Genomic DNA, 13,191 nt, shown 5'->3' with positions numbered 1-13,191 from the left:
GTCACAGCAGTTTACACAAGAGTTCTGCAAGGAGATGTACTAAGTTGGACACTATTCATTGTTAAAACGAATTCTCCACGAAGCTTGCTGCCTTTGAGTAGAGTTAATCAAGAGTTTAATGGTGCAAGGCCACCAAGGCCAAAGAGCGCCGGAGCAATGTTTTTAATTCTGTGCGATATTAAATGAAATGGGAGAGATCATAAAAATGCTGTGTATTAAAAAACGGTAAAAAGTCCAGTGTAAATAGCTGGAATAAATAAATAGCCTTCCAAATCATAAATATGGACTAAAATTTGAATTGAAAAGATGGCGTTTAAAAGGAAGCTAAAAGCTTGGTTTTGCCAGAGACAAGAGGGTGAGCAGATTCCTCCCACTGTGCTTGGCTAGGGGGCTCTCTTTTCAGTGCCAGGGTACCCATTTCATGATTACCCTGACCAAAATATAGAATCAAACTTCATAGGTACGCATTAAAATTCCAATGGTGTCTAAATAATGAATGACGTTGTCAAATGGATAATCTCGTAATAAAAGTGAAGGATGGAATGCATGTGGTATATATAAAACTTTTTCAAAGTGAGTTCGGTAGTGAGTTTTATGAAATAAACAGTTAAAGAATATGAATCACTGAACGCGGGATGCTACAATGCTCATGTTAAGGAGGCTCTGCTCCTAAGAGCAAGTATTAGTGCGTTAAGTGCGTGTGCCCAATCCGTAACCTTCTGTGTATAAATTCATAGAATCTATTTTTACGCTGACAATCCTTCCATTTTTTTACGTTTGGTTTGATCAGATTCAATTCATTATTTTGTTCACGGCTCCATTCCGTCTGCCGTTTGGACATTAGCGCACGCTTAACTGTCCCTTTGTAGTCTTGGTAGGGTATTTTCATTTTGCAAGAATCTCACTCGGTTGTGTTTCCTGCTACGGAATCGGCAAGCTTTTTCCCTGCAATCTGAACATGACTGGGAACCCAACAGAAATGCACGTAGTACCCATGTATCACAAGTGTATGTAGCTGTTAGAGGATACGCAGTAAACGAGGGTTGTTTGTTAAGGCGGAAGCCTTTAATGTCTCATCGTTGTAAGCAGCAGTTGTCGACAGAAAATGTCACGCTTTTCAATTGGTCAAAATGGTCCTGACGTCACAGTGCGCGAATTTCAAACGGGGCCAATTGTACTTTGGCTAGTAACCATGCAACCAATTGAAGTGATCGTATAGTGTTGCTCCAAGTTAGTGGGACTTGCTTAGCCAATTAGCCTAATTAACCTTTCTAGTCAGACCAGATAAATAAATAAAACTGAGCAGGAAATTGGCCGAGCTCGGGAATCGAACCCCGGTCTCCGGAGTGCGAGTCGAGCATGCTACCACTCCGCCATGCCAGATCGATGGTTTGGAATGAACAATGGCGCGTCTAGTGGATACGGTGTCTTCGTTCATTCCCATCTTCCTCCCTTCCCGTTACGGCGAGGTTTAGGTGTCCACCGAGATATGAGAGACAGATAGATTTCCTTTCCTCAAAAACCAACTCACCGACGAGCAAGGCGTAGAAACTTTCCTCAACGCATCGCACTGAACGGGTGGTGGCGTTCCGTGGACTGCCTGGCAGCGCTACAACACGCTGTCGCATTCCACTGCTAAAGGCAAAGATTAAGCGTCATTAATTGGCAGTCAATTTATGCACCAACAGAATGTAAAGTGAACAACCGCGTAGCAGAATGCAGCACTCAGGCTTTCGCCTTTCACCACTTTAGCCGCTAAAGTTCCTCGTAATTTTTTTCTATTTAGATATAATTGCAGTCATGGCACTATTCAAGTTTGTGTCAATTACTGCATTTTTATTATTTTCTTCACTTATTTCATCAAGCGCTGTTTGTATGCCATGCAATTCGGCGGAGTACACGCTTGATTTTGGATTAATTATAATAGCATGACCACTTGAACCCTTCTGCACTGCAGCTGCACTAAGACGGTCATGTGTTTTGGGGCCACCAGTGTAGAAAGCTGCAAGGCCACTGTATTTCTGTTCAATTTCCAAGAACACACTTTTCAGCATATCTAGAGATGTGACCTTTTTATCGCATTTGGCCAGTAGAAAATTACACTAAACTGGCTTGTTAATCCAGGGTGCCACATCATTTCCATATGGAAAAAGATGTTCTACATCAAGACCAAATGTACATGTTTCAGCTATCTGTTTTACTCTGATTCCTATTGTTGGTATGCATTTTTGCGTATTGCAGAAGTCCTGAAACGGTTGTTTTCTAGGATCGATTTGCAGAGGTGACCCACCAGTGAAAAGACGTTTTGTTCATATGCGAGTGTTAAAACATTCTTTGCGACTGCACGGATTGTTCGTAGCATTCTACATACAAGCTCGGATTAGGCGATGTTCAATATATACACCCAAGTCTATCCTGAGGCAAGAATTATGAACTCGATACAACCCCTTTAAAGTGGATGGTCGGGCTGAATTATATGCAATACATCCGTAGTCTATCTTACACCGAATCAGTGACTACCTTTGTCTGCACCCCATGTCTTGTGGGACAGGACTTTCAAGATATTTGTCAATTTCTGTGTGCTTAGTTTCAACAGTTTAATATGTGGTCCAGATGTTAGCTTCGTATCAAGAAGCAGGCCGAGAAACTTTTGTTCTGTTTTCATCGGGATGATTTTCCCATTGAGGTTAAGGGACGGTTGTGGATGCAGGCCTCGTTTGCACGAAAAACAAACTGCAACAGTTTTCTCTGGGGAAAACCTAAACCTGTTTTGTAAGTTGATTGACAGTCATCTGTACTTGACGTTTGCAGATGGAGAAATTAAAGGATCAAAACTAATTTACAAATCATCTACATACTAAGAATACTGTGCAGTAGATGGGACGATGTCAGTTACCGAGTTAATTTTAATACAAAAGAGTGTCACGCTTAACACATTGCCTTGGGGGACTCCATTTTCTTGATTGAAAACGTCCGAAAGAGTATTTCCCAGAACTCTACAAGTACGGAAAGAAAGAAAATCTTCAATGCAATGCAGCATGTTCACACCAATTCCATTGTTGATGAGGTCCTGGAGGATTCCATGCCTCCAGGCTGTGTCATATGCTTTTTTTAGGTCAAAAATACAGACAGACAGTATAGGCCATTTGCATGGGCCTCCTGAATATCAGTTTCGGACTGTAGATCGATGTTGTCGGAATCCGCATTGGAGCCGATCTATTCTCTTGTTCATTTCCAACACGTATACCAGTCTTGCATTGACGAGACGCTCGAAATTTTTGCAAAAGCAACTGGTCAGGGCTATTGGGCAATAGCTCTCTGCATGGCACCGGTCCTCTCGCAGCTTGAGTATGGGGATCACTATTGCTGTTTTCCAGTCTTTTGGCAGTTCACCTGCCTTCCAAATGCGATTAAAAAAGGAAACCAATGACTGGAGGGAAGGAAAAGGGAAATTGTTGAAGCATAGAGTAATGAATTTCATCTGGGCCAACGGCAGTGGATTTGCAATTTTCTGGCACGAGTTCTAGTTCGTAGAGTGTAAAATCGCAGTTGTATTCTTCAGTTCCACTTGAGTGTGGAAGACTCCAACGTTCAGAGTTTTTGTTATGCTTTGGGAAGTTCTCTGTGTGTCCTTCAAAACTCAACCCTTTATGAAAATTCTCTCCCAAGTTATCGGCTTGTTCTTTAAGAGATGTGCTCCCAGCATCATTTTTATTGAGCAGAGGAATGGTGAACACCCTGTTTTCGCCATTCATCTTGCGTATTTTCTCTCTATTAGTTTATCGGAAGTGCGGCTGTTTATTCCAGAAATAATTTTTTCCAAGACCCACCTCCTTTCGGCAAACATATTGTCGTTTTGGTTTAGTTCTTATAAATGTTATGAGGTTCATGACAATTAGATACCGTTTGAAGATCTGATATGCTTTATTTTGTGCCTTCCTCATTTGACAGCAGCCTTCGTTCCCCCATGGCTTTGGCCACTTTGGAAGCCTTCCATAGAAACAAGAGATTGATTTGGAAGCTGCATCTATGATTACCTTGGTAATCATTGTATTTTCATCAATAAATAAATGTGCAAAATCTTCATGCACTATTATTGCACATTCTTTATAGAGGTCCCACTTAGCTTGCTTGGCTTCCACCGAGGAGGTCAAGCACATGGCGTAAGGCTTGGAGTTGTTGGAGCTTGAAGGAGGATATTGAAATGGCCACTTCCAAAAGGGTTTTGTACTACATTCCATAAGTAATTGTTGACAATCCTGGTGATACAAGAGATAGATCTATGACACAGTAGGTTCTATTTGCGGTGTTGAAAAGTGCCATGTCCCCGTTATTCAAGATGACAATGTTTGTTGTACCCAGCACCTGTTTGATTATTTTCCCATGTATGTTTGTCCTATCACTGCTCCAGAAAGGGTGGTGAGCATTCATGCCTCCAAGAACAAGGAAAGGTTGTGGCAATTAATTGTTTCACCAAGTCTAGAAGACCGTTTACTGATGGATGCACTATTTTGAGGGCAAGTAGAGAGAAACAGTGGTTAGATTTCTGAGCTGAAGCCTCACAGCGATGGCTTCCAGGGGAGTGTTCAAAGCCAGCTCCTTGACTATTACACCAGAGTTCGTGATGATGGCCACACACCACCACCAGTGCTGCCTACGTGGTCTTTGCAAAAAAAGTGTGTAATACTTGAATATATTGTTATATTATAAGTGCTGTTCAACAATGTTTCCTGAAGACACAAGTGTGTGTTCCCCCAGTAATGAGCAGATATCGTTATAGTTATTTGTGCCTCTACAGTTCCATTGTAGTAATGAAACGACCATATTTATAAAACAGGTTGTAGTCGCAAGTAAATTATAAAGAGGAACAGATTCAAAAAACATACCATGCAGTAAGGATCATATCACTACTCCAGGGAGCTCGGTGATGATCCTTCGGCAGTAAGGATGCCAGAACGCTTACTGTGACCTCCATATCCTCCATGGAGCACTTGGAGGATGATTAGGGGTCACGATGGTCCGTGCCCTTCACGTGCCCTGTTTTCAGTGCTGCAGCTGTACCAGGCTCCGCTCTGGAGCAGAGTCAACTGGAACAGCAGTTGCCTGCTTAGTGGGCTGGGGGGACAGGTCCAGTCCAGCGGCACTGTCCTAGGTGCCTGTCACTGAGGAGGACACAGCCAATGGCTACGACAGAGGGCCTCCGGGGAAGATCACATGATGGAATGACAGTGCAAAAAAAAAAGGGATATGCGACACTTGAAGGCACGCACGCTGTCGCGGGTGCCTTGAAGGGTCTTGTTCCTTCTTTTTTTTTTTGCACTGTCATTCCATCGAAATGAACCTTTCAGCACTACTGCACCACACAACGTACACCACAAAGGAACAAAATTTAGTCGCCTTCCAGAAGTCGAGACCGACAATGGTAAACATGAAGACTCAGTGCTGCAGCTTTACTTCAGGTCAACCAAGCACTGAAATATTTCTTTCCTCCAACGATGATGACAGGCGATAAGATTTGCTGCCTTTAATCTACGATGTCAACCAAATGCATGTGGTTTAAGGGGAGGTGAGACACTAGACCTACAGGCAAGGACTGAGGGGTGTGTTTTCTACATAGTGCTCTTGTTGTGTTTTTTGTGCAAAAGGTTTACCCGTTCACGGTTGTGCATTAGTTTCAAGAAAAACTACTGATCCATCCACGATCCCACCCTCCTGGGTACAGTTTCTACAGCCAAAATAGCCAGAATGAGACCTAGTTCCCAACAAGAATGCCATTTTGCTGCAACATCGCAAACGGATCCCCTTATGTGAACTGAAAAGATCTGCTCTGAAAAATGGAGCCCATTTGAAGTCCATGTCCAAAAGGAGTACATGTGAAGCTCGGCAAGGAAACCTGAAGGGAACTCAACTAAATTTGGCGTTGAGCAGCCACGGTAATAGCCGACCATGAATACTCCCACTTCGCTACAAGCTGTATCCTGCGTTTTGCCAAGAATTGACCAAAGCTGACTGTGTACTGTTGCTTAATGGTAGTCCATCAACAACCGCAGAAGCAGCCAACATTATGCCAATTCAAGTTGGTACGGATGAAGGTCACCAACGTGCACAAGTCACCTTTTCAAACTCTGCAGTTCCAAAGTAGAAATGGTGGGACATTTCTGGTGAATGCCCTCCGAGGTGTATACAGCACAGTTCTTGGGTCACATGGTATATGCCTGATAAGGAGGTGTACTGTCTTAACTCTGATAAGCATGGAGAGGGCCCCATGACAAATCTTATGCTCACCAGCCCACTCGGTTGATTAAAAAGTTCTGCATGTGACAAGCTGAATCACCATTTGCAATGGCCTCTCTCTGTTTTTCAGTAATGCTGCACAAAGAAAGCTCCAGGTGAAACCTCAACCACAGAATCTGTTAAGCCAGCATCTCGGTAGCTTTTAGTCGACGTGGTTTCATCTGAGCTTCCACCTTCGTGAACCGACTCAAGTCCACTTCTAGAACTGGAAATGAATCCCACTCCGACATGCAGACAGCTGTCATCGAAAGGTTCCGCTTGTACCTTCTCAGTCGGGCAAGATTTGCCACAACCAAGACACTTCGTAAGGCTGCCAAAACTATTTGAATAAAATAATGCGCAGGCCGGGATCATCCTCTTTAAAAGGCTCAGATGAAACCGCGTCATCTCCTGAGCGGGAATCTGTGTCACTACTAGGCGAATCCCTTCCCTCATAGGAGCTGCACTCAGATAGGCCACTGGCCAAGTCTTTTTCGTAGCCTGCTGCATCAGTCAGTGAAGGCGATCCCACCTAAGTAGTCACTACGACTCGCTTCCACTGTGCTGCGGGCGGCAGAACGTTCAGAACTTGAATGCTTGAGACGACACCACTTTGTTTAAAAGGCACCTCTTCTGCCATCGTGACAGACTTTTGAAAGGCTCCTCTGGCTACTCCATATTACTTTACATCCTGTGTGAATGCCTGTGTGTGTGTCTGTATGCGTGCGTGTGTAGGTGTGTGTGTACTATAAACACATACAGACTGCCCACTACATGCTCTCTTAGTTAAGGGAGCACCACAGACTGTTCGCAAGTAGACGCAGACCTAGAACTGAACCGAGAATTAAATGCAATTACACTAACCAGAGCTATAGCAATACTGTGATGTTGACGAAGTCGACATGAAGAAGTCGACGGGAATTATGGATGGATGGATGAATAAGGCTGAACACTTTAAATAGGGCGGCAGCTCAAGCCACACTTAGCCATGACTCGTGAAATTTTACTGTTGTCTTGATTTTAGCCATCAATCAGATAAGCTTCACTTGGTTACTTCTACCCGCTTGAAATCCATTTTTCCTTCACTCGTGCTTTTAATAAATCAGCCCCGCTGCTTTCAACTGTAGGGTGAAGCCCTTTACTGAAAAGTGCCAAGTGTTCAGCCGTTTCCTCCTCCTCTGCACGTGCACCGCATAACGTGTCTATCTCATGGTACTAGACTTGAAATCTCTTAGTCCGCAAAACTCCCGTGCTGGCCTCGAACAACAAAGAGCTTCCCCAACAATTATCGTAGATATTTTCTTTGGCAATTTCCTGCTTAAACACTCTGTACGTTTCCAGTGTCGATTTCATCAGCATCTCTATTTTCCACAAAGCCCTCTTTGCTTCGTTGACGTTTTTCTCAACCGATAGAGCAAGGTGTGTTGCTAGGCGAGTTGGTTGGGGTACATCTTGAGAAAAACAGCGCTTGCAGACAAAGGACCAGAACAAGAAGGACAGCGCAGTTGTGTGTCCTTCTTGTTCTGGTCCTTTGTCTGCAAGCGCTGTTTTTCTCAAGATGTGTCTCAACCAATAATTGCTGATTTTCCTCCCAACTGCTGTCCAGATATTCACCTGTCAGTTTTCCAGTTCACTTTCTCCGTTCCGTGTCGACATTCCTCATGTACAAGTAACTGCAAACTTTCCTAGCCCACTACTTTTCTCCCATTTCTCTCAATCGCTTCTCAAATTCTATCTTACTGCCAAATTCTCGGCTCTCGAGTGACGCCCATCCCATATCACCCTGCACCCCCTGATTTGGTGTATCGCCATGTGCTCCCAAAGCAAGCCTCCCTACGCTGCGTTGTTTGATTTCTAGCCTTGCTTCAACGTCTGGTCTCATGCGCAGGGCCGCATTGCTGAAAGTCAAACTAGGAACCATCACCCCTCTTACCACTTCGTACCTATCGTAATTCCACAATGCCCTATTTTTCATAACAGCTGCATTCCTACTAGCTTTAGTCATTACATATTTTTCATGCTCTGTCAGATTCTCATCACTGTTATTTATTCACACCCCAAGATACTTGTACTTACCCACTGCCTCTAGCATGATCTCCTGTATTCTTCGCTCGCCGCCCTCATCATTAAATGTCATGACTGCAGATTTTTCCTTACTAAACTTGAAATCTAATCTATCTCCCTCTGTACCGTAGATGTCTATCAACTTCTGCAAATCTTCCTTGTCAGCCATTACCACTGTATCCTCCATGTATATTAGTCCCGGTAGTGGCAGTTCAATCCATTCGCTTTGCTTGAAAAAAAAAGAAAGGCTGAAGCCTAGTCTGCTCTTCTCTAGTTTGGTCTCTAACCCTCGTAGGTACAACATGAACAACAAAGGTGACAGAGGACATCCTTGCCTAAGCCCCCATTGTACCTCTATAGGCACTGATATTTTTTTTTCCCCACTTTATAAGCACTTTGTTACTTTTATGGATATCTTTAAGAAGATTATTTACTCCATCTTCTACATCCAATGTGCCCAGCATGTCCCACAAATCCCCTTGAAGTACGCTGTCGTAGGCTTCCTTGATACTCAGAAACCCAGTAAAAAAAAAACCATTGGAACCAATTGGACATTCCAAATCGAACCAAGTGGACATACCCATTGGTTTCAATTGGATTTCCCAATTGGAACCAATAGGTTCCAGTGGTGTTTTTGGACACCCGACCAATTGGACCCAACTGGACTAGTCAATTGGACCCATTAGGCCAGGCAGTTATTTCACCCAGAAAATATTCACAATATATGTTATGTTCATTGAGAGAGGTAGCTAAATGTTTGTGAATAATATGCTCTAGAATCTTGGACAAATATTTCTACAAGTGAACATATTATAATATGCAAAAGGAAAACTCATTTAAGAGGACTGCAGGGAGATGTCGTGCCTAGTGCCAATCAACATTGTTCTATGGAATTGAGATTAACACGTTTTTATGGAAATCAAAGTCAACAGGCACAAATACATCACACGCAAGCAACATTCAGGCACTAGTAGCATATATTAGCTCAATATGTACATCCAGAGAACAAACTTCTGCTCTAACTTATATACCCCATTTTTGAGGCTCTCATGCTGGGACCAGTGGCGCTTGCCCACTGAGCGCAGTTATTTAATTTAATTTCAGCTGCAGTGGTGGTGCAGATGATGAGTACAATTTAGTAGGTTAAGCTGCTGATAGCTCTTATTATAGGAACCATACTGGTTCTACCTTGTTTGTGAAAAATACATTCATTTGAAAAATTGGGTGCAGTTGGGCAGTCCAATTGGATGTAATGGGTAAGACCAATTGGGCCCACCAATTGGAAACCCAAATGGTCCAATTGGATAGTTCAATTGGACCATCCAATTGGAATCATTTGGAAACTCAACTAGTCCAATTGGAACCAGTTGGAAATCCAATTGGTTCCAATGGTTTTTTTTTAACTGGGAAATGCTAGCCATAGAAACCTCTGATCCTTTTCATCAATCTTTATACATTGTGTCAATGAAAACAGATTGTCCTCTAACCTCCTTTGTTTCCGGAACCCATTTTGTAGCTCCCCTCATTCTCCACCCATGCCTGCAGTCTGTCCTTTATAATCTGTATCACCATCCTGTCACTGTTATAGGGCGGCAATTGTTTATGTCAGCTTTGTCCCCCTTTCCCTTATATATCATGTTCATTCTGCTTAATTGCCATCCATCGGGGGCTTTCCCAACCATTATCATTTTGCTCACAACCTCTTTTAATGTTTGCTTTGATAATCAGAACACCATCTGGTCCTGTTGACGTACCGACGTACTACTGGGAACCCTCTTCTCTGTCCATTCCCATTCTCTTTGTCCAGTCAAAACAATTGCAGTGACCTGTCTACCCTCTTTGGATAAGTTATGTGCAAAATTTCTTTGTTTCTTAAATTTTTCTATCACCCTTGCTCCTACATGCTTCATTACTTCATCCTCTTCTAGCCGAATACCCTGATCTGTAACTGTAAGCTTTTGCTCTAGACTAGCCTTATTACTCACCCAAGTGGAAATTTCGCATGTGGGAACACTTAAGGTGGGTTATTGGGCAGGGATCACTTAGCAGTGTTTCTTGTGTGTGATGTATGCTTGTGTGTGTATGTCTTGATATCCATGACAGCATATGCAATTCTCATAGTTTCAGGTCTCCTGTGAAAATATCGGCACCAGGCTCAGCGCCACCCTGCAGTCCTGACCAATCAGCTTTCCTTTTGCACCTTAATAATATGCAAACGCACAATAGGGGATATTCAAAATTCCGCAAGTGCGCTTTCCCGCATAACAATGTTGTCCCAAACAAGATGGCTGACCATGCGTTTCCAGCTGAAACAAAGCAAGAAAGACTGGTTTTTTGTTTGATTCTTCCAAAATACGTTTCTTACATTCTATCCACACCTTTAGCGCCTGTCCTGTAGCCCAAGTAGTTCCTTCATAGCGAAGTCGGCCATCTTGTTTGGGGCAACATAGTTATGTGGGAAAGCACACTTGCGGAATTTTGAATATCCCCTATTGGAACCAATTTCAAAACCTAGTTGGTATGGCTGCTGCTTCCAGTTGCTTTTCTGAGTAAAACATCCCATCTTAATGTTTACCTTGCCTCGGTCCTACATTGATATGTTTGTGGTCACTACCTAGACTTCTGGAGCCATGTTCATCTATGCTCATTAACCTAACCTATTATACATCCTAGGTGACTTAAGGGCATAATCTATCGTCGAGTGCAGACTCCCGGCCCCCACGTTATGAGCCCTTTACATTTCTCGGTACTGTTACACGCAACTAAATCATGCCTGTCACACGTATCCAGCAGCACGGTTACTGTTGAATCTGTGTACCCATCCAGGTCTCCTATGTGTGCATTCAAGCCACCTCATATAATTACCTCGCCCTCTCCTCCTAGCTCATCAATGTCGCTTGCGATACATTCCACCAATTTTCTGTTTTCCTCATTAGCTCCTGTCCACTGGTATACAAAGCCAAGGAGCGTTTGCTCCCCTGCCACTTTTCCTTTTAGCCGCAAATGTTCCTTGCAGTCCTGTTTGACCCTTTGCCAGTTCACACTTTTATGAATGAATGCCCCAATTTCACCCCTTTTTCTGCTGCCCTCTGTTCTATTTATTTATTTAATTATTACTCACAGCGTCTTTATCGAGGCACTACAGCGAGGGGAGAAGAACACTACATTCAACTCTCCACAAATTTGCAGGCAGTCTTTGTCAAAAGTAACCAAGCTGCATGGTTTGCTTCTAGCTCGTACAGTGGAGCCCTTGCAGCTTCCCTGAAACTGAAATGGTCGTTAAAGGTTAGAACAGGGGGCCTTCTTACCTTCCAACACTTTTCGATCTTTAGGAAAGCCACAAGGGCTCCACTATACAAGCTAGAAGCAAACCATGCAGCCTGGTTACTTTTGACAAAGACTGTACATTGCAAATGAAGCTACGCATAAAAATAGAAAAGCATCCACAGGTATAACAGGAGTGCAAGAAGGTGAGCAAAATACATAGAAAATATGGCAACGTGATATCTAGCAAAGCAAACACACAAGTAGATAAGAACAAGGTGGGCGTGAAATTCAGAAGTGACAGCAATCTACACCAAGATTACCACCATGAAGAGCCGAAAAATAAACAGTGTCAAACAGATTGTATCATCTCTAAAGTAGAATAAAACGCGCCACTGGAAGAAGTGAGTACACCAGCGGCAGGCAATTGATTCCATCGCTGAATCGTTTTTGGAAAAAACGCTTCTTTGAATGCTAGAGAGTTACATCTGTATTCGTGAATTTTACGTTCCTGGTCCACACGTGCTGATATGTGATGAGGGGGAAATACATAGGTGTTGTGGGAGATACCATTAAGTAAATAATCTATTGCATCAAGTAGCTTTAAGTGAAACATCATTCTGCGATGCTCAAGCACTTCCCATTTCAGTGTTTCTTTGGCCTCAGTTGCACTAAACTGTCTTTCTCGTACTGGCCTGCCAAGCACGTACCCGGCTCCTAATGTCTGCACCTTTTCCAGTTTCGTTTTATCTTTTAAAGTAGGGTGGTCCCATATGTACACACGTACTCTAGTATCGACCTGACATGCAATCTATACAACACATTCCGTGTGTTTTGAGGAAATTCACGCGTGTTTCATCTAAAAAAACTGAGTGGTGACAGGCTTTAGCAACAGTGTAGTCAATGTGCCGACTCCAACATAAAGAAGGAACAAAAAATACACCCAGATACTTACACTCTGTAACTTGTCTTATAGGCGTGTTGCGTATTTTGGATGGAAAATTTGCGGGAAATTTTTTTCTAGAAAACTGCAGGTACACCGTTTTGTTTAGGTTCAGACTCATGCCCCATTTCTGGCTCCAGTCATGTATTTTGTTTAAGTCGCTCTGAATTACAGCGCAGTCAGTGTCCGAACTTAGTTTTCTTAGTTGTCCCCTAACACCTCCTGGGCTTTGGCCATTGCATCTACCATGCACTTCCGTGACTGGGCCTCCACCTGCACCTATCTGTCTGCCTTCACTCCCGTTAAAACGCCTCCCTCAGCCCTCGCTACGTTCGAGTCACCCACTCCCAGAACCCTTCCGACCTCTAACCGTTCACTTCCTGCCAGCGACTGCTGCCCTCTAGATGGCGCTAGCTGGCTCTCCTGCCGCCTACACTACTGTCACTCATCACCGTGCCTGTTGTTACCTTTCCGTCTTCTCCACTCAAAGCCTGCTGTGCTGCCGTGCTGTAGGTTCAACGAGCCTCCGTGTTAATGCTACCTTCTGCCTCAGGGACAACACCCTTTAGGTGTGCAGCAGAAGCTTGGTTTGGGCTAGTTGGTAACAGAATTCTTAGAAAACATAGCGTAAAAAAGACATGGACGAC

The 13,191-nt window shown here is 43.5% G+C and overlaps 1 pseudogene; it reads right to left on the bottom strand.

Moving 5' to 3' along the window:
- Window positions 1–7,329: 7,329 nt before the first annotated feature.
- LOC149367316 (uncharacterized) lies at window positions 7,330–8,410 on the bottom strand (annotated as a pseudogene).
- Window positions 8,411–13,191: the final 4,781 nt, after the last annotated feature.

Source organism: Amblyomma mixtum, chromosome 1, assembly GCF_055824585.1.
Source record: "Amblyomma mixtum isolate Tamu chromosome 1, ASM5582458v1, whole genome shotgun sequence".
Lineage (NCBI taxonomy): Eukaryota > Metazoa > Arthropoda > Arachnida > Ixodida > Ixodidae > Amblyomma > Amblyomma mixtum.
Note: the sequence above shows the minus strand (reverse complement) of the source record. Positions and strands in the feature narration are given on the sequence as shown.